General features: G+C 46.7%; 1 pseudogene; it reads left to right on the forward strand.

Annotated features, from left to right (window-relative positions):
• Positions 1 to 12,590: 12,590 nt before the first annotated feature.
• On the forward strand, positions 12,591 to 13,211 carry LOC123131497 (18.6 kDa class III heat shock protein-like; annotated as a pseudogene).
• The last annotated feature ends 8,420 nt before the right edge of the window (positions 13,212 to 21,631 follow it).

Raw genomic sequence — 21,631 nt, forward strand, 5'->3', positions numbered from 1 at the left:
TTTGGGTATACCAAACGTCACAACGTAACTGGGTGACTATAAAGGTAGACTACGGGTATATCCGAAAGTGTCTGTTGGGTTGACACGGATCAAGACTGGGATTTGTCACTCCGTATGACGGAGAGGTATCACTGGGCCCACTCGGTAATGCATCATCATAATGAGCTCAAAGTGCGTGTCTGGTCACGGGATCATGCATTACGGTATGAGTAAAGTGACTTGCCGGTAACGAGATTGAACGAGGTATTGGGATACCGACGATCGAATCTCGGGCAAGTAACATACCGATTGACAAAGGGAATTGTATACGGGATTGCTTGAATCCTCGACATCGTGGTTCATCCGATGAGATCATCATGGAGTATGTGGGAGCCAACATGGGTATCCAGATCCCGCTGTTGGTTATTGACCGAAGAGTCGTCTCGGTCATGTCTACATATCTCCCGAACCCGTAGGGTCTACACACTTAAGGTTCGGTGACGCTAGGGTTGTAGGGATATGTATATGCAGTAACCTGAATGTTGTTCGGAGTCCCGGATGAGATCCCGGACATCACGAGGAGTTCCGGAATGGTCCGGAGCTAAAGAATTGTATATAGGAAGTGCTGTTTCGGCCATCGGGACAAGTTTCGGGGTCATCGGTATTGTACCGGGACCACCGGAAGGGTCCCGGGGGTCCACCGGGTGGGTCCACCTGCCCCGGGGGGCCACATGGGCCAAGGGCACCAGCCCCAAGAGGCCCATGCGCCTAGGGTTCACAAAAGGGAAGAGTCCCACTAGTGGAAGGCACCTCCTAGGTGCCTTGGGGGGAGGGAAACCTCCCTTGGTCGCCGCCCCCCTAGGAGATTGGATCTCCTAGGGCCGGCGCCCCCCCCCCTTGGCCCTCCTATATATAGTGGGGGAAGGAGGGCTTTTCATCCATGCCTTTGGTTGCCTCCTTCTCCCTCTCCAACACCTCCTCCTCCTCCATAGCGCTTGGCGAAGCCCTGACGGAGTACTGCAGCTCCATCACCACCACGCCGTCGTGCTACTGCTGGAGCCATCTTCCTCAACCTCTCCTTCCCTCTTGCTAGATCAATAAGAAGGAGATGTTACGCTGACCGTATGTGTGTTGAACGCGGAGGTGTCGTCCGTTCGGTGCTAGGATCTCCGGTGATTTGGATCACGTCGTGTTCGACTACCTCATCCCCGTTCTTTGAACGCTTCCGCTCGCGATCTACAAAGGTATGTAGATGCATCCGATCACTCGTTGCTAGATGAATTCATAGATGGATCTTGGTGAAACCGTAGGAAATTTTTTGTTTTCTGCAACGTTCCCCAATAGTGGCATCATGAGCTAGGTCTATGCGTAGTTCTTCTTGCGCGAGTAGAACACAATTTGTTGTGGGCGTATATGTTTTCAACTTTCTTGCCGTTACTAGTCTTATCTTGCTTCAACGGTATTGTGGGATGAAGCGGCCCGGACCAACCTTACACGTACGCTTACGTGAGACCGGTTCCACCGACTAACATGCACTAGTTGCATAAGGTGGCTGGCGGGTGTCTGTCTCTCCTACTTTAGTTGAAGCGGATTCGATGAAAAGGGTCCTTATGAAGGGTAAATAGAAGTTGACAAATCACGTTGTGGCTTTCACGTAGGTAAGAAAATGTTCTTGCTAGAACCCTATTGCAGCCACGTAAAACTTGCAACAACAATTAGAGGACGTCTAACTTGTTTTTGCAGCAAGTGCTTTGTGATATGATATGGCCAAAGTTGTGATGAATGATGAATGATCTATATGTGATGTATGAGATGTTCATGCTATTGTAATAGGAATCACGACTTGCATGTCGATGAGTATGACAACCGGCAGGAGCCATAGGAGTTGTCTTTATTTTTATATGACCTGCATGTCATTGAGAAACGCCATGTAAATTACTTTACTTTATTGCTAAACGCGTTAGCCATAGTAGTAGAAGTAATAGTTGGCGAGCAACTTCATGGAGACACAATGATGGAGATCATGATGATGGATATCGTGGTGTCATGCCAGTGACAAGATGATCATGGAGCCCCAAGATGGAGATCAAAGGAGCTATGTGATATTGGCCATATCATGTCACTATTATTATTTGATTGCATTTGATGTTTATCATGTTTTGCATCTTGTTTACTTAGAACGACGGTAGTAAATAAGATGATCCCTCATAATAATTTCAAGAAAGTGTTCCCCTAACTGTGCACCATTGCGACAGTTCGTTGTTTCAATGCACCACGTGATGATCGGGTGTTTGATTCAAACGTTCACATACAACGGGTGTGAGACAGATTTACACATGCAAACACTTAGGTTGACTTGACGAGCCTAGCATGTGTATAGACATGGCCTCGGAACACAGAAGACCGAAAGGTCGAGCATGAGTCGTATAGAAGATACGATCAACATGAAGATGTTCACCGACGTTGACTAGTCCGTCTCACGTGATGATCGGACACGGCCTAGTCGACTCGGATCATGTTATACTTAGATGACTAGTAGAGGGATGTCTATCTAAGTGGGAGTTCATTGAATAATTTGATTAGATGAACTTTATTATCATGAACTTAGTCTAAAAATCTTTGCAATATGTCTTGTAGATCAAATGGCCAACGTAGTCCTCAACTTCAACGCGTTCCTAGAGAAAACCAAGCTGAAAGACGATGGCAGCAACTATACGGAATGGGTCCGGAACCTGAGGATCATCCTCATAGCTGCCAAGAAAGAATATGTCCTACAAGCACCGCTAGGTGACGCACCCGTCCCACAGAACCAAGATGTTATGAACGCTTGGCAGACACGTGCCGATGACTACTCCCTCGTTCAGTGCGGCATGCTTTACAGCCTAGAGCCGGGGCTCCAAAAGCGTTTTAAGAGACATGGAGCATATGAGATGTTCGAAGAGCTGAAAATGGTTTTCCAAGCTCATGCCCGGGTCGAGAGATATGAAGTCTCCGACAAATTCTTCAGCTGTAAGATGGAGGAAAATAGTTCTGTCAGTGAGCACATACTCACTATGTCTGGGTTACATAACCGCTTGACTTAGCTGGGAGTTAATCTCCCGGATGATGCGGTCATTGACAGAATCCTCCAGTCGCTTCCACCAAACTACAAGAGCTTTGTGATGAAATTCAATATGCAGGGGATGGAAAAGACCATTCCTGAGATATTTTGAATGCTGAAATCAGCAGAGGTAGAAGTCAAGAAGGAACATCAAGTGTTGATGGTGAATAAAACCACTAAGTTCAAGAAGGGCAAGGGTAAAAAAACTTCAAGAAGGACGGCAAAGGAGTTGCCGCGCCCGGCAAGCAAGCTGCTGGGAAGAAGCCAAAGAATGGACCCAAGCCCGAGACTGAGTGCTTTTATTGCAAGGGAAGTGGTCACTGGAAGCGGAACTGCCCCAAATACTTAGCAGACAAGAAGGTCGGCAAAACAAAAGGTATATATGATATACATGTAATTGATGTGTACCTTACTAGTACCCGTAGTAGCTCCTGGGTATTTGATACCGGTGCAGTTGCTCACATTTGTAACTCAAAGCAGGGGCTGCGGAATAAGCGGAGACTGGCAAAGGACGAGGTGACGATGCGCGTCGGGAATGGTTCCAATGTCAACGTGATCGCCGTCGGCACGCTACCTCTACATTTACCTTCGGGATTAGTATTAAACCTTAATAATTTTTATTTAGTGCCAGCTTTGAGCATGAACATTGTATCGGGATCTCGTTTAATTCGAGATGGCTACTCATTTAAATCCGAGAATAATGGTTGTTCTATTTATATGAGAGATATGTTTTATGGTCATGCTCCTATGGTGAATGGTTTATTCTTAATGAATCTCGAGCGTAATGCTACACATATTCATAATGTGAGTATCAAAAGATGTAAAGTTGATAATGATAGTCCCACATACTTGTGGCACTGCCGCCTTGGTCACATAGGTGTCAAACGCATGAAGAAGCTCCATGCAGATGGACTTTTAGAGTCTCTTTATTACGAATCATTTGACACGTGCGAACCATGCCTCATGGGTAAGATGACCAAGACTCCATTCTCAGGAACAATGGAGCGAGCAACCAACTTATTGGAAATCATACATACTGATGTGTGCGGTCCAATGAGTGTTGAGGCTCGCGGTGGCTATCGTTATGTTCTCACCCTCACTGATGATTTGAGTAGATATGGGTACATCTACTTAATGAAACACAAGTTTGAAACCTTTGAAAAGTTCAAGGAATTTCAGAGTGAGGTTGAGAATCAACGTGACAGGAAAATCAAGTTTCTACGATCAGATCGTGGAGGAGAATACTTGGGTCACGAATTTGGCACACACTTAAGAAAATGTGGAATAGTTTCACAACTCACGCCGCCTGGAACACCTCAGCGTAATGGTGTGTCCGAACATCGTAATCGCACTCTATTAGATATGGTACGATCTATGATGTCTCTTACCGATTTACCGCTATCTTTTTGGGGCTATGCTTTAGAGACTGCCGCATTCACTTTAAATAGGGCTCCATCGAAAACCGTTGAGACGAGACCGTTTGAATTATGGTTTGGTAAGAAACCTAAGTTGTCGTTTCTAAAAGTTTGGGGATGCGATGCTTATGTCAAGAAGCTTCAACCTGAAAAGCTCGAACCCAAGTCGGAAAAATGCTTCTTCATAGGATACCCTAAAGAAACAGTTGGGTATACCTTCTACCTCAGATCCGAAGGCAAGATCTTTGTTGCCAAGAATGGATTCTTTCTAGAGAAAGAGTTTCTCTCGAAAGAAGTAAGTGGGAGGAAAGTAGAACTTGATGAAGTGTTACCTCTTGAACCGGAAAATGGCACAACTCAAGAAAATGTTCCTGAGGTGCCTGCACCAACTAGAGAGGAAGTTATTGATGATGATCAAGATACTTCTGATCAAGCTCCTACTGAAATTCGAAGGTCCACAAGGACACGTTCCACACCAGAGTGGTACGGCAACCCTGTCTTGGAAATCATGTTGTTAGACAACGGTGAACCTTCGAACTATGAAGAAGCGATGGCGGGCCCGGATTCCGACAAATGGCTAGAAGCCATGAAATCCAAGATAGAATCCATGTATGAAAACGAAGTATGGACTTTGACTGACTTGCTTGTTGAACGGCGAGCCATAGAAAATAAATGGATCTTTAAGAAGAAGACAGACGCGGATGGTAATGTGACCATCTATAAAGCTCGGCTTGTCGCTAAGGGTTATCGACAAGTTCAAGGGGTTGACTACGATGAGACTTTCTCACCGGTAGCGAAGCTAAAGTCCGTCCGAATCATGTTAGCAATTGCCGCATTCTACGATTATGAGATATGGCAAATGGACGTCAAAACGGCATTCCTTAATGGTTTCCTTAAGGAAGAATTGTATATGATGCAGCCGGAAGGTTTTGTCGATCCTAAGAATGCTGACAAGGTGTGCAAGCTCCAACGCTCGATTTATGGGCTGGTGCAAGCATCTCGGAGTTGGAACATTCACTTTGATGAGATGATCAAAGCATTTGGGTTTACGCAGACTTATGGAGAAGCCTGCGTTTACAAGAAAGTGAGTGGGAGCTCTGTAGCATTTCTCATATTATATGTAGATGACATACTTTTGATGGGAAATGATATAGAACTCTTGGACAGCATCAAGGCCTACTTGAATAAGAGTTTTTCAATGAAGGACCTTGGTGAAGCTGCTTATATATTAGGCATCAAGATCTATAGAGATAGATCAAGACGCCTCATAGGTCTTTCACAAAGCACATACCTTGATAAGATATTGAAGAAGTTCAATATGGATCAATCTAAGAAGGGGTTCTTGCCTGTGTTACAAGGTATGAAATTGAGCTCAGCTCAATGTCCGACCACGGCTGAAGATATAGAAGAGATGAGTGTCATCCCCTATGCCTCAGCCATAGGTTCTATTATGTATGCCATGCTGTGTACCAGACCTGATGTAAACCTTGTCATAAGTTTGGTAGGAAGGTACCAAAGTAATCCCGGCAAGGAACACTGGATAGCGGTCAAGAATATCCTGAAGTACCTGAAAAGGACTAAGGAAATGTTTCTCGTTTATGGAGGTGACGAAGAGCTCGTCGTAAGGGGTTACGTCGACGCTAGCTTCGACACAGATCTGGATGACTCTAAGTCTCAAACCGGATACGTGTATATTTTGAATGGTGGAGCAGTAAGCTGGTGCAGTTGCAAGCAGAGCGTCGTGGCGGGATCTACATGTGAAGCGGAGTACATGGCAGCCTCGGCGGCAGCACATGAAGCAATATGGGTGAAGGAGTTCATCACCGACCTAGGAGTCATACCCAATGCGTCGGGGCCAATCAAACTCTTTTGTGACAACACTGGAGCTATTGCACTTGCCAAGGAGCCCAGGTTTCACAAGAAGACAAGGCACATCAAGCGTCGCTTCAACTCCATTTGTGAAAATGTTCAAGATGGAGACATAGATATTTGTAAAGTGCATACGGACCTGAATGTAGCAGATCCGTTGACTAAACCTCTCCCTAGGGCAAAACATGATCAACACCAGAATTCCATGGGTGTTCGATTCATCACAATGTAACTAGATCATTGACTCCAGTGCAAGTGGGAGACTGTTGGAAGTATGCCCTAGAGGCAATAATAAAAGCATTATTATTATATTTCCTTGTGCATGATAATTATCTTTATTCATGCTATAATTGTGTTATCCGGAAATCGTAATACATGTGTGAATAACAGACACCAACATGTCCCTAGTAAGCCTCTAGTTGACTAGCTCGTTGATCAACAGATAGTCATGGTTTCCTGACTATGGACATTGGATGTCATTGATAACGAGATCACATCATTAGGAGAATGATGTGATGGACAAGACCCAATCCTAAACATAGCATAAGATCGTATAGTTCGTTTGCTGGAGTTTTCCAATGTCAAAGTATCTTTTCCTTAGACCATGAGATCGTGTAACTCCCGGATACCGTAGGAGTGCTTTGGGAATACCAAACGTCACAACGTAACTGGGTGACTATAAAGGTAGACTACGGGTATCTCCGAAAGTGTCTGTTGGGTTGACACGGATCAAGACTGGGATTTGTCACTCCGTATGACGGAGAGGTATCACTGGGCCCACTCGGTAATGCATCATCATAATGAGCTCAAAGTGACCAAGTGTCTGGTCACGGGATCATGCATTACGGTACGAGTAAAGTGACTTGCCGGTAACGAGATTGAACGAGGTATTGGGATACCCACGATCGAATCTCGGGCAAGTAACATACCGATTGACAAAGGGAATTGTATACGGGGTTGCTTGAATCCTCGACATCGTGGTTCATCCGATGAGATCATCGTGGAGTATGTGGGAGCCAACATGGGTATCCAGATCCCGCTGTTGGTTATTGACCGAAGAGTCGTCTCGGTCATGTCTACATATTTCCTGAACCCGTAGGGTCTACACACTTAAGGTTCGGTGACGCTAGGGTTGTAGGGATATGTATATGCAGTAATCCGAATGTTGTTCGGAGTCCCGGATGAGATCCCGGACGTCACGAGGAGTTCCGGAATGGTCCGGAGCTAAAGAATTATATATAGGAAGTGCTGTTTCGGCTATCGGGACAAGTTTCGGGGTCATCGGTATTGTACCGGGACCACCGGAAGGGTCCCGGGGGTCCACCGGGTGGGTCCACCTGCCCCGGGGGGGCACATGGGCTGTAGGGGGTGCTCCTTGGCCTACATGGGCCAAGGGCACCAGCCCCAAGAGGCCCATGCGCCTAGGGTTCACAAAAGGGAAGAGTCCCACTAGTGGAAGGCACCTCCTAGGTGCCTTGGGGGGAGGGAAACCTCCCTTGGCCGCTGCCCCCCTATGAGATTGGATCTCCTAGGGCCGGCGCCCCCCCTTGGCCCTCCTATATATAGTGGGGGAAGGAGGGCTTTTCATCCATGCCTTTGGTTGCCTCCTTCTCCCTCTCCAACACCTCCTCCTCCTCCATAGCGCTTGGCGAAGCCCTGACGGAGTACTGCAGCTCCATCACCACCACGCCGTCGTGCTGCTGCTGGAGCCATCTTCCTCAACCTCTCCTTCCCTCTTGCTGGATCAATAAGAAAGAGACGTTACGCTGACCGTACGTGTGTTGAACGCGGAGGTGCCGTCCGTTCGGTGCTAGGATCTCCGGTGATTTGGATCACGTCGTGTTCGACTACCTCATCCCCGTTCTTTGAACGCTTCCGCTCGCGATCTACAAAGGTATGTAGATGCATCCGATCACTCCTTGCTAGATGAATTCATAGATGGATCTTGGTGAAACCGTAGGAAAATTTTTGTTTTCTGCAACGTTCCCCAACACTACGCCCACAACAAATTGTGTTCTACTCACGCAAGAAGAACTACGCATAGACCTAGCTCATGATGCCACTGTTGGGGAACGTTGCAGAAAACAAAAATTTTCCTACGGTTTCACCAAGATCCATCTATAGCAACGAGTGATCGGATGCATCTACATACCTTTGTAGATCGCGAGCGGAAGCGTTCAAAGAACGGGGATGAGGTAGTCGTACACGACGTGATCCAAATCACCGGAGATCCTAGCGCCGAACGGACGATACCTCCGCGTTCAACACACGTACAGTCAGCGTAACGTCTCCTCCTTCTTGATCCAGCAAGGGGAGAGGAGAGGTTGAGGAAGATGGCTCCAGCAGCAGCACGACGGCGTGGTGGTGATGGAGCTGCAGTACTCCGGCAGGGCTTCGCCGAGCTCTACGAAGGAGGAGGAGGTGTTGGAGAGGGAGAGGGAGGCACCAAAGGCGTGGTTTGAGAGGCCCTCCTTCCCCCACTATATATAGGGAGCCCAGGGGGGGCGCCGGCCCTAGGAGATCCAATCTCCTAGGGGGCGGTGGCCAAGGGAGGATTCCCTCCCCCCCAAGGCACCTAGGGGGTGCCTTCCCCTTGTGGGACTCTTCCCTTCTTGAACCCTAGGCGCATGGGCCTCTTGGGGCTGGTGCCCTTGGCCCATGTAGGCCAAGGCGCACCCCCTACAGCCCATGTGCCCCCCCGAGGCAGGTGGCCCCACCCGGTGGACCCCCGGGACCCTTCCGGTGGTCCTGGTACAATACCGGTGACCCTGAAACTTGTCCCGATGGCCGAAATAGCACTTCATATATATATAATTCTTTACCTCCGGACCATTCCGGAACTCCTCGTGACGTCCGGGATCTCATCCGGGACTCCGAACAACATTCGGGTTACTGCATATACATATCCCTACAACCCTAGCGTCACCGAACCTTAAGTGTGTAGACCCTACGGGTTCGGGAGACATCTAGACATGACCGAGACGGCTCTCCGGTCAATAACCAACAGCGGGATCTGGATACCCATGTTGGCTCCCACATGCTCCTCGATGATCTCATCGGATGAACCACGATGTCGAGGATTCAAGCAACCCCGTATACAATTCCCTTTGCCAGTCGGTATGTTACTTGCCTGAGATTCGATCGTCGGTATCCCAATACCTCGTTCAATCTCGTTACCGGCAAGTCACTTTACCCGTACCGTAATGCATGATCCCGTGACCAGACACTTGGTCACTTTGAGCTCATAATGATGATGCATTACCGAGTGGGCCCAGTGATACCTCTCCGTCATACGGAGTGACAAATCCCAGTATTGATCCGTGTCAACCCAACAGACACTTTCGGAGATACCCGTAGTCTACCTTTATAGTCACCCAGTTACGCTGTGACGTTTGGTATACCCAAAGCACTCCTACGGTATCCGGGAGTTACACGATCTCATGGTCTAAGGAAAGGATACTTTGACATTGGAAAAACTCTAGCAAACGAACTATACGATCTTGAGCTATGTTTAGGATTGGGTCTTGTCCATCACATCATTCTCCTAATGATGTGATCTCGTTATCAATGACATCCAATGTCCATAGTCAGGAAACCATGACTATCTGTTGATCAACGAGCTAGTCAACTAGAGGCTTACTAGGGACATGTTGGTGTCTATTATTAACACATGTATTACGATTTCCGGATAACACAATTATAGCATGAATAAAGACAATTATCATGAACAAGGAAATATAATAATAATGCTTTTATTATTGCCTCTAGGGCATATTTCCAACAGACACAACATGTTGTGCTGGATGCAAATCCTAGGTCCAACTTCGGAATGGCTCTGCATCCGACATTTTTGTACAACATGTGCATACACATGGGGAAACAAAGAGTTGGATGGTGCTGGTAATGCGTCAGACACATGTTGTACTAAAATCATCGTATGTATGGCACAACTCCTCCAACTGTATCTGCCAAGAAAATCAGGCACCAAAAGAAAATCAAAACAATTATGTATGGATGTACACAGGGGCGTAGCCAAGAAAAAAGTCATCGGTGTCAACACGAACAAGTAGCACTAATATGTATCCCCTAAAAAGCAGCAATAATATATGGCTAAAAATGTTTAACTCGTATTAACTAACATGTCTAAAATGTTTTTACTAACCTCACACAAATACGAAATCATAGTTGCCAATATATCACAACAAAATAAGCTCTGATTACGAAAGTAGTTACCTCTCTATTTTTTCCCTCTACGATCTTTCATCTTCAAAAAGTAATCTATTGCATCCTTACATGGAGATGAATACAGAAGTCTTTGCTCCAAGAAGCACATGATATAGTGGTTCATGAAATCATCACTAATGTGATTATGTTGAACATTCTTCACTATTTTCATTCTAGAGAAACACATTTCCTCTGATGTAGTGGCGACGGGAGCACTAACACTAGCTTCAGGAGCTGATAGACCAAAGGAAATGCAAGGTGCTTATTTGTACTAACCAATAGAATTTGTATTTAAATCATTAGCTCACCTCCCCCCCCAATACGACATGATGTAACAACTCCTCCATGTGTCATTTCTACCTCCTGCTTCCTTTGGTCAGGAAACTGATGCAAAGGCTATCTTAATTGTCATCACCTAAAGAAGTCCAAGGCAAGGCCATCTTAACAGTAGCCATCTAAAGAAACTTTAATAAATGATCAGGGAGATCTCAGGACGGTAGATGCCCATGTACTCCTTATGTCATTATTAAGACTAGCAAGTTTGCATGTTTCTTGCACATGAGAGTAAGTGCAACTGGATATTGACATGCCACATTATAATACACAAACATGTAAATTTGAGTCACATATGCATGAAATATAAGTTGTAGATTTATCACATTGATAATCAAATTATAGCTCCAAAATATTCAATGAAATCGTTAGAAGATGATGCTATAGCTTTGAACCGAAACAAAAAGATAAATAAAATAAAATACCAATTCCTTGGAAGTAACAAGGTAGGGATAATTGAAGAATATGAGAGCCTAGAACAAATGATAAGTGTTTTGTTCATATAGTCCAAATTAATAATACAAAACAAAAATGAATGCCAATCCTTTTAAAAGATGAAAGTTGGATAATTAACTATGAAAGAGTCTAGAACAAAGGAGATATATCATATCATTGTTTTGAGGTTTGTGCATATTATAGTTGTGCTTAAGTTCAAGTATGAAATCTTCTGGATAGTACATGCCACAGAATTTGGTGTGATGAAGAGAATATTCAATAGCCAACATTACTCAGATTTGCCACTTCTCAACCATTGAATCAGTTTCATCCAACTACCAATAATTACATATAGTGATATAGATGCATAGAGGCATAATGGTTGTTGTGTCACATCACACCAAAGCTAACATAATAGTTCTCCAATTTAAAGGTGAGAAAAAAATACCCCTATTTAAACATGAGAAGATAGATGGAACCTATTCAAAGAAGCCATTCTTTATACGCGAGCCAAACAAGGAGTAGAGGGTAGGACTTGCATAGATAATGTATACGCACTTACACTTTGTAGGAATTTCTTTTGCACTGTCCAAGCCCATTGACATCCTAGGAGTTGGAAGCATCAGGATTGATTACAACATTGACTCAAGTTTGTACACAGAGAAGCATCACTAAGCTGGTCAGCTAAAGATGGACTCTTTGGCAACGATGTGATGCTCTTTGAAATACTTTGGAACATGCTCCAGACGTTGAAGCTCTACTAGTGGGAGAGGTGGCATCCTGCTGTCATGAGCCCTCATGTGGTCACTGGCTAGACCCTCCTTGCCGTCGTGGCCTGGTCGAGTGCGGTGCCATGGGTCCTCCTTCTTGAGAATGGCACATCGTAAGCAATAAGAGGACACCATGTACAGTGTGGCGGTGTTTACGCTTGGCGGAACCATTTTGGTTGTGGACGTATGGACAGACATAGGATGATGTTCCTCGCCCAAAAGAAAAAGACACAGGATGTGATATGCCTACTTATTGGAAGGCGGAATTAAGTTTTTCATACTCTCACCCCCAACCTGTTTGTACGGCAAGAATTTTCTTGTCAAATATTCGTTCGGCATGGTTTCAACACATGATGGTTTTGAAGAATCCATCCAATCCATCGATCTTTCCAAGTATGAGTCGCACCGTCCCCTACCAGTTCCCACCCACGCAGCGAGGAACCAATCAAGGAACAAGGAGAAGCAATGGTTGAGCTGTTGTTCGTCCCTGCCGAGGCCGACCTTCGTCCACCTGTCGGAGGTGATCGACCACCTCGCAACGGGGGACGCCGACCACCGAGACCACGCCCGCCACCACGCGGCGCACGGGCAAGGGCACGGTTAAACGCACGTTGGAGTGGCGGTTGCGGCATACTCATGGATATTGTGGAGACCCCTGGCAAGTACGGTTTCCTTTTAGATATCCCCGGGCTCTCCAAGTATGACATCCAGCTACGAGAATGCACCACGCCATGGCCGCCCCCCATTTCTTCTTGGACCGAGCTCGATTCAACATCACCAATGAACTAAAATTCGGGCGTGTACCCATTTTCCTTGATGGGTGACTCTCTGGGCGACAACATGCTGGTGACGAAGAGCGCCAACGGAAGCGGAAGTGGGAGGAGAAGGAGGGTGAGTGCCGCTACATCCGGCTGGCGCGACGCGGCTCGCCACGGTCATTAATTTGTGCGCAAGTTTTGGCTGTCGGAGGACGCGGACGCGGGCACCGTGGCCGCACGCTGCGAGAGCGGCGTGCTCACCGTCACCGTCAAGAAGCGACCGCCGTCGGAAAAGAAGACTAAGTCTGTCCAGGTCGCCATCGCCTGATCGATCTCTTCAGTCACGCGAGCTTTTGTTACCGCGTCGGCGCTTGTCATCAGTGATCAGTGTAGCACCAGACTAGTGTGTCGAGTCTGGTAGATTTGAGTGTTCTTTTGTGGTCGCATGCTCTGTTTGTGATCTGGCCCGAGATTAGGTTTGCTAGTTCTAGTCGTATTCTGGGAATCTTGCTGCCCGCTTGATCGAAAGGAGCCTCATGCCCGGATTCAGTATTAGGATTCATACGCGTTTCACGTAATTTCAGCAGGAAATAGAATGTGAACTTTGTTTCGTTCAGGTCATGTATGTGACTCAGTACTACCTCTGTTCTTTGTAAGTTCCACCGGTTAGCAAGGAAAGGATCTCAAGTGTCATGATCTAGAGAAATCCAAAACAAAGGCAATCTTCAATGTAATGAAAGAAACTCAAAACGATTACGAGGGAGCTGAAGACATCAAGGATACCCATGTGCTCCTTATGTCAGGAGTAATGCACAGAAACCAACAAGATTAAATGCATAGAAGCATTGATGCTTCACACCAGGCCCAAGTTAATAGCAATATGGTTGTTGCTTCACATCAGATCTGAGCTAATATGATAGTACTGCTATTCAAGGGTGAAAGAATAGTGTTCTTTTATTTAACGCGAGAAGAAAGATCGAACATGGTCATTAGTCATTCTTCAAACCTAAGCCGAGCAAGGAGCAGAGTCAAGCGCTTTACACCTCGTTGGAATTGCTTTTGCAATGTTGTCGATATCCATAGGACTTGGAAGCATCAGAATATTTAAGAGTGCATAAACTTAAGTTTATAAATAACCGGGCATACCTGTGATGCTCAGCTAGAGATGGGCTCTTGGTCAAGTGCGTGGGTTCGTGCTGGTGACATAGTGACTGTTCCGATCTTCTCCGGCTCTCAACTCCACAAACTCTGCAGGAACAGCTTCCCCGAACAGCTCAGCTCCATGAAGCTAAATTCAAAAAGCCGAGTCATCCCCTAGTGTAAAAACGAGGAACGAAACCGGATTGAGATCGAGTGACGTGCCATGGGCATGTCACGAGTAACATGCTATTGGATTAAAAATAGACAGCCAAGATGAGGTACTGTAGCAGCAGACATTGTAGCCGTGTACTGTGCATTGTTTCTGTAGCACCGGGTACATGCACTGTGTTGAAATTGTGCCGGATATAGTGTATAAGGTATGTTACAGTTGAACATTGGTTATAATGTGTCTCGATAAGATAGGAGTCTTGCTCTAATAGGTCACTTGTACCCTATGCATCTTATAACAAGATGATAGACACACAACGTAACCTATATCAACATAATAGCACATGCACATAGGGGAGCCAGCGGTGTATGCCGGCCCCTGGCTGACTGGGCGGCGGCATTGTGATGGCATCACGGGGAGGAGCGCCCGTAGTTAGGCTCCAAGAGTGTAGCCGAGTTCAGTGAACCTTGTTAACAAATATTAGTGTCGTACCTCATGCAATTGTTTGGTCCCCGGATGATCGACTACACACTTCAGATTATTTTAACAAGTGGTATCATGAGCTAGGTTGGTTGGAAGCTGCGGATCATGCAGATCTCGAGGAAAAGACGAGCCATATGTGCGGCGGTCGGTCAGATGATCGATTGGCTGAGCGTCACGTGGCACACGTCCATGATGTGATTGCTGGGGGAAGGTTGGATCGGACGCAGGGGGATAGGGAGGTCGAAAAATGTTCATGACTATCAAAAAATGTTGGCGAATTCAAAAAGGTTAGTGAGTTTGAAAAATATTCGTGAGTTCGAAACTTCTTCAGTTTTTTATAAATATTCTCGAATTCAATTTTTTTGGAATTTAAAAAATGAATACAAATTTTAAAATAGTCACATATTAAAAAAACAATTTGAAAATTCCTCTGTTTTCCAAAAGTTTGCGAAACTCAAAATTGTTCATGATTTTCAAAAAAAATCATGAATTAGTTGTGGTTGTGTTTTGTGAATCTTGCTATGAATGGAACGATGGAGCAAGAATTGTTAGTTGTCGTATCTCTGCATGTATCTTCCAGTATATATTCAGAACCGTGCATTCTGCTCTGCTTGGTTCAGGATTCGTGGGTGTTCCATGTAATCTTGGCATGTTGTTTTGTTCACTGTTGAAATGGGCACAATATATCAACTCTTATGTGTCTTAAGGCATCTCCAACGGTGACCCGCAAATTTTCTCCCGCATCTGTCCATGGATAGGGGGACCGATCCACGAACACAAATGTGGGAGACCGGCATCCAACGCTGCCTGGATACATTTTGCAAACAATCAGACGAAATTTATTCAAAGTTGGCCAGATTTTCAAGAAACCGAATGAGGTTAATGCAAACATGACGGATTTTCATTAGATTTCAAACATTTAGAAGAAAAAAGACTGTCCCGACCCGACCCTAAACCTACACTACCGCGGCGTCCGTCATCCACGCTCTTGTCGTCTCCACCGCCGTCTCCATGAGCACCGACGATAAGACCGATGAAGTGAAACCGCGGTCTCCTGCAAGGAAGAGTAGAACACGGGAGACAGACCGGCCCACATGGGACACAAGGCCCTACCGCCTCTCGTGCCCTACTCATCCTTGGACGAGTCCACGCCTTGTCCGTCGCCGGTACGTGAGGTCCACGATGAAAATGGTGACGCCTGAGCTATCATCGTCCCACCGGATCGCCTGATGGTTCGTCGGCGGCGCGTAGGAGGCGCAGCTGACATTGTTCTCATCTGCGATCGCTTGTAGCTGCGCCTCCGTGGCGGGCGCTTCCTGGCGAGTGACGACTTGAGCGAGGACGACCTCGTAGAGTGCATGCTGCTCCACGACGAAGTTGGGGTTCGCCATGGCCATGGCCGCCAGGGCCTCCTCGCCCACGTGCTCGTCGTTGATCTGGCCATTTGCTAGCCATTGCTACTCTAGGAGGAGAAGGTTGTACCTCTGCCCCTCCTCCGCCCGCTGGAATGCCGACATGGGCGCTGACGCGGGCCGCTCCTCCGGCATGGCGGCGTTGTAGTGCGCCTGCGCCTGTTCCATGGTGAAGCCGGTGTTCACAAGCGCGAGCTCCGACGCGGTGTCGTCAGAGCCCGTCTCCATAGCGGGGTCGTCCTCGTCGTCGGATATCTAGGGCGATCTGGTCGGTAGGCCGCTCTCCGCCTGGCATGGCGGCTCCACTAGGAGGCCAACTCATGCTTCGTCTCTATCAATAGGCTCTCCCATAGAGCGTTGCCGCCTCTAGTTATAGCGGATGCGGTGGCAGGTCGAAGGTGTGGAGCGGCTGGTGTTGTGGCGTGGAGTAGGCTGGGTGTGGCCGCCATTAAATAGTGCGTTCCGATGAGGCCAGGCATCCAGGTGCGTCAATGCAGTATCAAAGTGGGTTTCTCGGCCGGTGAGCCTGCTTAATGGCGGCATACAGACGAACAGGGCTTTGAACGGGTGTGGTAGATGGCCGTCTCGTCCCGTCTAGTAAATGCGTCTCTGGCATTGAACATGCGTGGCCACCGAGGACGCGTCGCGGGCGTCGCCCTCGAATGATGTGGCGCTGGTGAGAGGTCGCATTTGCTCTGTAGCCGGCTTCAATGGGGAGCGGCCGCTCTATAGGCATGTATGCAGGCAGCTGGCATCGGGCGGGAACGCACGCGGGCGTGGGAGGACTGTTTTGGGTGGGACATGGTGGTCAGAAGCGGGCGTGGGTGCTGTCCGGACAACCGCAAAGCCCCCACACATTTGTCTCCGGTTTGCAAGAGTAAGTGCGTCTGAACCGCTTTGCGCATCGATGCAGGACCGCATTGGATGACACAACACATCTGGACCGTGCGGTCCGGACGTATGCAGGCGGTTTGAGGGTTGCCGTTGGAGATGCCCTTACTGCCTTTCTGAAGAAGTTCAAAACAACCCAAAACAAAGGGCATCTTAAATGTATCATCTAAAGAAACTTGAATATTACCAGAAAGCTTTTAAAGCAGTACCTGGATGCTTATGTGCTCTTTATGGCATGATTAAAATGCATAGAATCACCACGATTAAATTAAAATGCATACAAGCAACGTGGTTGTTGCTTCACATCAGATCGAAATTAATGTGATTGTACTCCTATGGGATGATTAAAATTGTATAGAACCACCATGATTAAATAAAAATGCATAAAGGCAACATGGTTGCTGCTTCATATCATATCGGAGTTGGGAGCGTTTAAAGGTCACTTGACTGAATTGAGATCCGTCACTTGACTGAACACATAATTCATGTCAGTTGGATGTGGCACCCTGGCTCAAAGCAACCGATTTACCTTGCATTGCCAGCCCAGAGATCTAATCTTCTGGCAACACACAACAACTTGGTACAGAATACAACCGCTTTATTGATATTAGCGGAAACATAGGTTTGATATTACATTAAGTAGCGAGGCCAAGCGGCACACACGGTGCGGCTCAATAGTATGTACAATATTTAATGAACATTAAGGGGGGCCTCGATCACGGCAACTACGCGGCAGTGGAACAACGACGAAGCAGAACTCCATAGCACAGGGACACCGTGTGGACACGATCTAGACATGGGAAGCACTCCGATCCGGTAAGACTTTCCTGAAATATGGCATAACACGCCAGGTCAGTACATTGATTATACTTGCAAGCTCACAACAAGTATAAGCATAATGGCAAACAATAATATGACAATTAAGCAGGTTAAATGCAATGCTTCAATATACTACTCATGCAGTGAATCATACTTGTGCATCGAGTCTCTCAGACTCTCTTACCAAACGGGTTACCTCGTAACCAACATCATCAAAATGGTGATCACTCCCGGATCACAAACGAAACCAACACTTTGGTTTCCTCAACAACGACCATCTTCATGGTCTCAACCATCTCATCACATAACCAGTGCCAACCATTTAACTTTAGTGTGCAAGATTAACTTAATCATGTTGATCCATGGTGTGACCTACTTACGAGCTGTGTCCGCAACCGAGGACGCGGCTATCGATAGATTTATAAACACTCTGCAGAGGTTAGTACACTATACCCACATCACGGAACCCATGGCCTCACACTCCAATTCAGGTGGAACAACGACATTCCGACAGAACCCTCCCATTGCCATGACACTCTCTCGGCCACTCCGACCAACTCCCCTCTTGGGCTAAGTCATGAGTGGCCCCGATGTCTACCAAAGACATCCAACGGCCACCGTCGTGGCAAAACAAATCAGCGGTCCCAAACGGGGAGAAGGTACCATAACAATAACGGGCACACAAGGTTATGTCTGCTTATCGGGCCAGGGTACCGCACGCCCATAACCTTACCTCGTTGGAGGCACCGACCAGAGGCATGCCAACTGACCGAATAAAGGCCTTCCCATAAAGATAAATGTGGTTGCACTGGGAAGCTTGATTCAGTGGCACCATGACCCGATCAACATTATGTTCAAGTTGGATTATAATCAGGTTTAACGTGAAATAAAAATACTCGAGTCATAGTATGCCATGAACATGCAACTATCTGACATGCACTATATCCACATATCGCTAACATGACCGGATCAAAATCATAGAATCATTCTACTTGCACTACTTATCACTTTAACTCACTGACTTCAACTTCACGGGTTTTCAATCTCATCATTTTTAGTTATGCCGTTAACATAATAAAATCAATAACTCATATATGAAAATGATATCGATCATAACCAAACCATAGCCATACTACCAAAATACTTCTACTGCCTCATACTAGTCCATGCACTCAAATACTACTATAAACTAGGCACTTCAATCATGACAAGATAACTAGCATAAGCATTATTCATTAAATGATTAAATGCATGAAATAAATCATATTCAAGTTGGAAAAATCATAGTTATTGAAATAACATCATGCAATTATTTGTGTGGCTTGCCTTAGCACAGAGGAGGGTCACACTCCTCCTGGTTCTCCTCTAGGCAAGCTTCTCCTTCTGAAAATAAATAAAACAGCAAAAAGAAAACAACAAGAACACTTCTGAAATTCATCAGAAATTCTCGACAACAGAGAAAAATCTCAAATTTGTGTGCTGCTAGAATATTCGAATACAAACACAATGCAAAAAGAATCAATTCATTTGGACTTATGGTTGATCAAAGTTTCTGGTCAATATTTGAATTAAATTCAAATAAAAAGAAAACAGAGGGGGGTTACGTCCATTTTGCATCACGCTTTTATATTGATATTTATTGCATTATGGGTTGTTATTACACATTATGTCACAATACTTATGCCTTTTTTCTCTTATTTATAAGGTTTACATGAAGAGGGAGAATGCCGGCAGCTGGAATTCTGGACTGGAAAATGAGCAAATATTAGAGACCTATTATGCACAACTCCAAAAGTCCTGAAACTTCACGGAGAATGTTTTTGGAATATATTAAAAATATTGGGTGAAGAAAGCACTAGAGGGGGGCCACCAGCCAGCCACAAGGTTGGAGGGCGCGCCCTACCCCCCTGGGCGCGCCCCCCGTCCTTGTGGGCCATTGGCAGGCCTCCGACTCCCATCTCTGCTATATGGTGTGTTTTTACCTGGAAAAATCAGGAGGAAGATTTCGGGATGAAGCGCCGCCGTCTCGAGGCGGAACTTGGGCAGAACCAATGTAGGGCTCCGGCGGTGCTGTTCTGCTAGGGAAACATCCCTCTGACAGGGGAAATCATCGCCATCATCATCACCATCGATCCTCTCATCGAGAAGGGGTCAATCTCCATCAACATCTTCACTAGCACCATCTCCTCTCAGACGCTAGTTCATCTCTTGTATTCGATCTTGGTCCCAAAACCTCAGATTGGTACTTGTGAGTTGCTAGTAGTGTTGGTTACTCCTTGTAGTTGATGCTAGTTGGTTTATTCGGTGGAAGATCATATGTTCAGATCCTTAATGATAATTAATACTCCTCTGATTTTGACTATGAATATTCTTTGTGAGTAGTTATGTTTGTTCCTAAGGACATGGGAGAAGTCTTGTTATAAGTAATCATGTGAATTTGGTATTCGTTCGATATTTTGATGAGATGTATGTTGTCTTTCCTCTAGTGGTGTTATGTGAACGTTGACCTCATGAAACTTCACCATTATTTGGGCCTAGGGGAAGGCATTGGGAAGTAATAAGTAGATGATGGGTTACTAGAGTGACAGAAGCTTAAACCCTAGTTTATGCGTTGCTTCGTAAGGGGCTGATTTGGATCCATATGTTCCATGCTATGGTTAGGTTTACCTTAATTCTTCTTTCGTAATTGCGGATACTTGCGACAGGGGTTAATCATAAGTGGGAGGCTTGTCCAAGTAAGGACAGCACCCAAGCACCGGTCCACCCATATATCAAATTATCAAAGTAACGAGCGCGAATCATATGAGCATGATGAAAACTAGCTTGACAACATTTCCCATGTGTCCTCGGGAGCACTTGGCTTTATATAAGAGTTCGTCCAGGCTTGTCCTTTGCTACAAAAAGGATTGGGCCACCTTGCTGCACCTTGTGTAATTTTATTACTTGTTACCCGTGATGATTTATCTTATCACAAAACCATTTGTTACCGATAATTTCAATGCTTGCAGAGAATACCTTGCTGAAACCCGCTTGTCATTTCCTTCTTCTCCTCGTTGGGTTCGACACTCTTACTTATCGAAAGGACTACGATAGATCCCATATACTTGTAGGTCATCAGGGTGACGTCGAAGGCGTATTCCTGCAGGGCGCCACCACTTATACCGCTTAGGGCGCGGCTGAGTGGCTGACAGTGGGCCCCCGCGGTCAGGTTTAGAGGGAGAGAGAGGGAAACAGAGGAGGGGCGGTGATTCGCCAGCGATTCTCCCGCGAGGAGAGGTCGACTGCCGCCGTGGAGGGGGGGATAGATGCGCAAGACTACAGTGTACGTACCCGAAACGTGGCTAGGGGTGGACGGAGCGGGTCGCGGTGGTCTTCTCTAGAGATGTCGGCGGAGGGAGCTCATCGGAGATGGCGATTCCGGCGAGGTAGGGCGTTTCCCGGGGCTTCAACTGCACCAGCGTGCACTAGTGGTTCACCAGAGACACGCCGGAGGAGTTGGTCGAGCTCGAGAAGCTCTGGAGGATAGGGAAGCAACGGAGGGGATCGCCGACGAGCTCGGGTCGAGAACGGCGTCCAAAGGCTTGCCCGGCCGGGCTGCGGCTATATACGGCGTCGTGTTGGTTGTGTGAGTGTGTTGCGATGCTCGGAGAGGCCGGGGAGAGGCTGTATTTATAGGCGAGGGAGGAGGGGGCTCGGGCTCCGCTAGAGTTCTCTGGAGACGGCGCCCGGCGACGAGAGGTGTCAGTGAGAGGGGGAGAAGAAGTCGTGGCTCACGCGACCACTGTGGGAGGGAGGAGACGAGCACAGGGGCTCGGGTGGCGACGAGAACAGTGG

This window comes from Triticum aestivum, chromosome 6A (genome assembly GCF_018294505.1).
Source record: "Triticum aestivum cultivar Chinese Spring chromosome 6A, IWGSC CS RefSeq v2.1, whole genome shotgun sequence".
NCBI lineage: Eukaryota > Viridiplantae > Streptophyta > Magnoliopsida > Poales > Poaceae > Triticum > Triticum aestivum.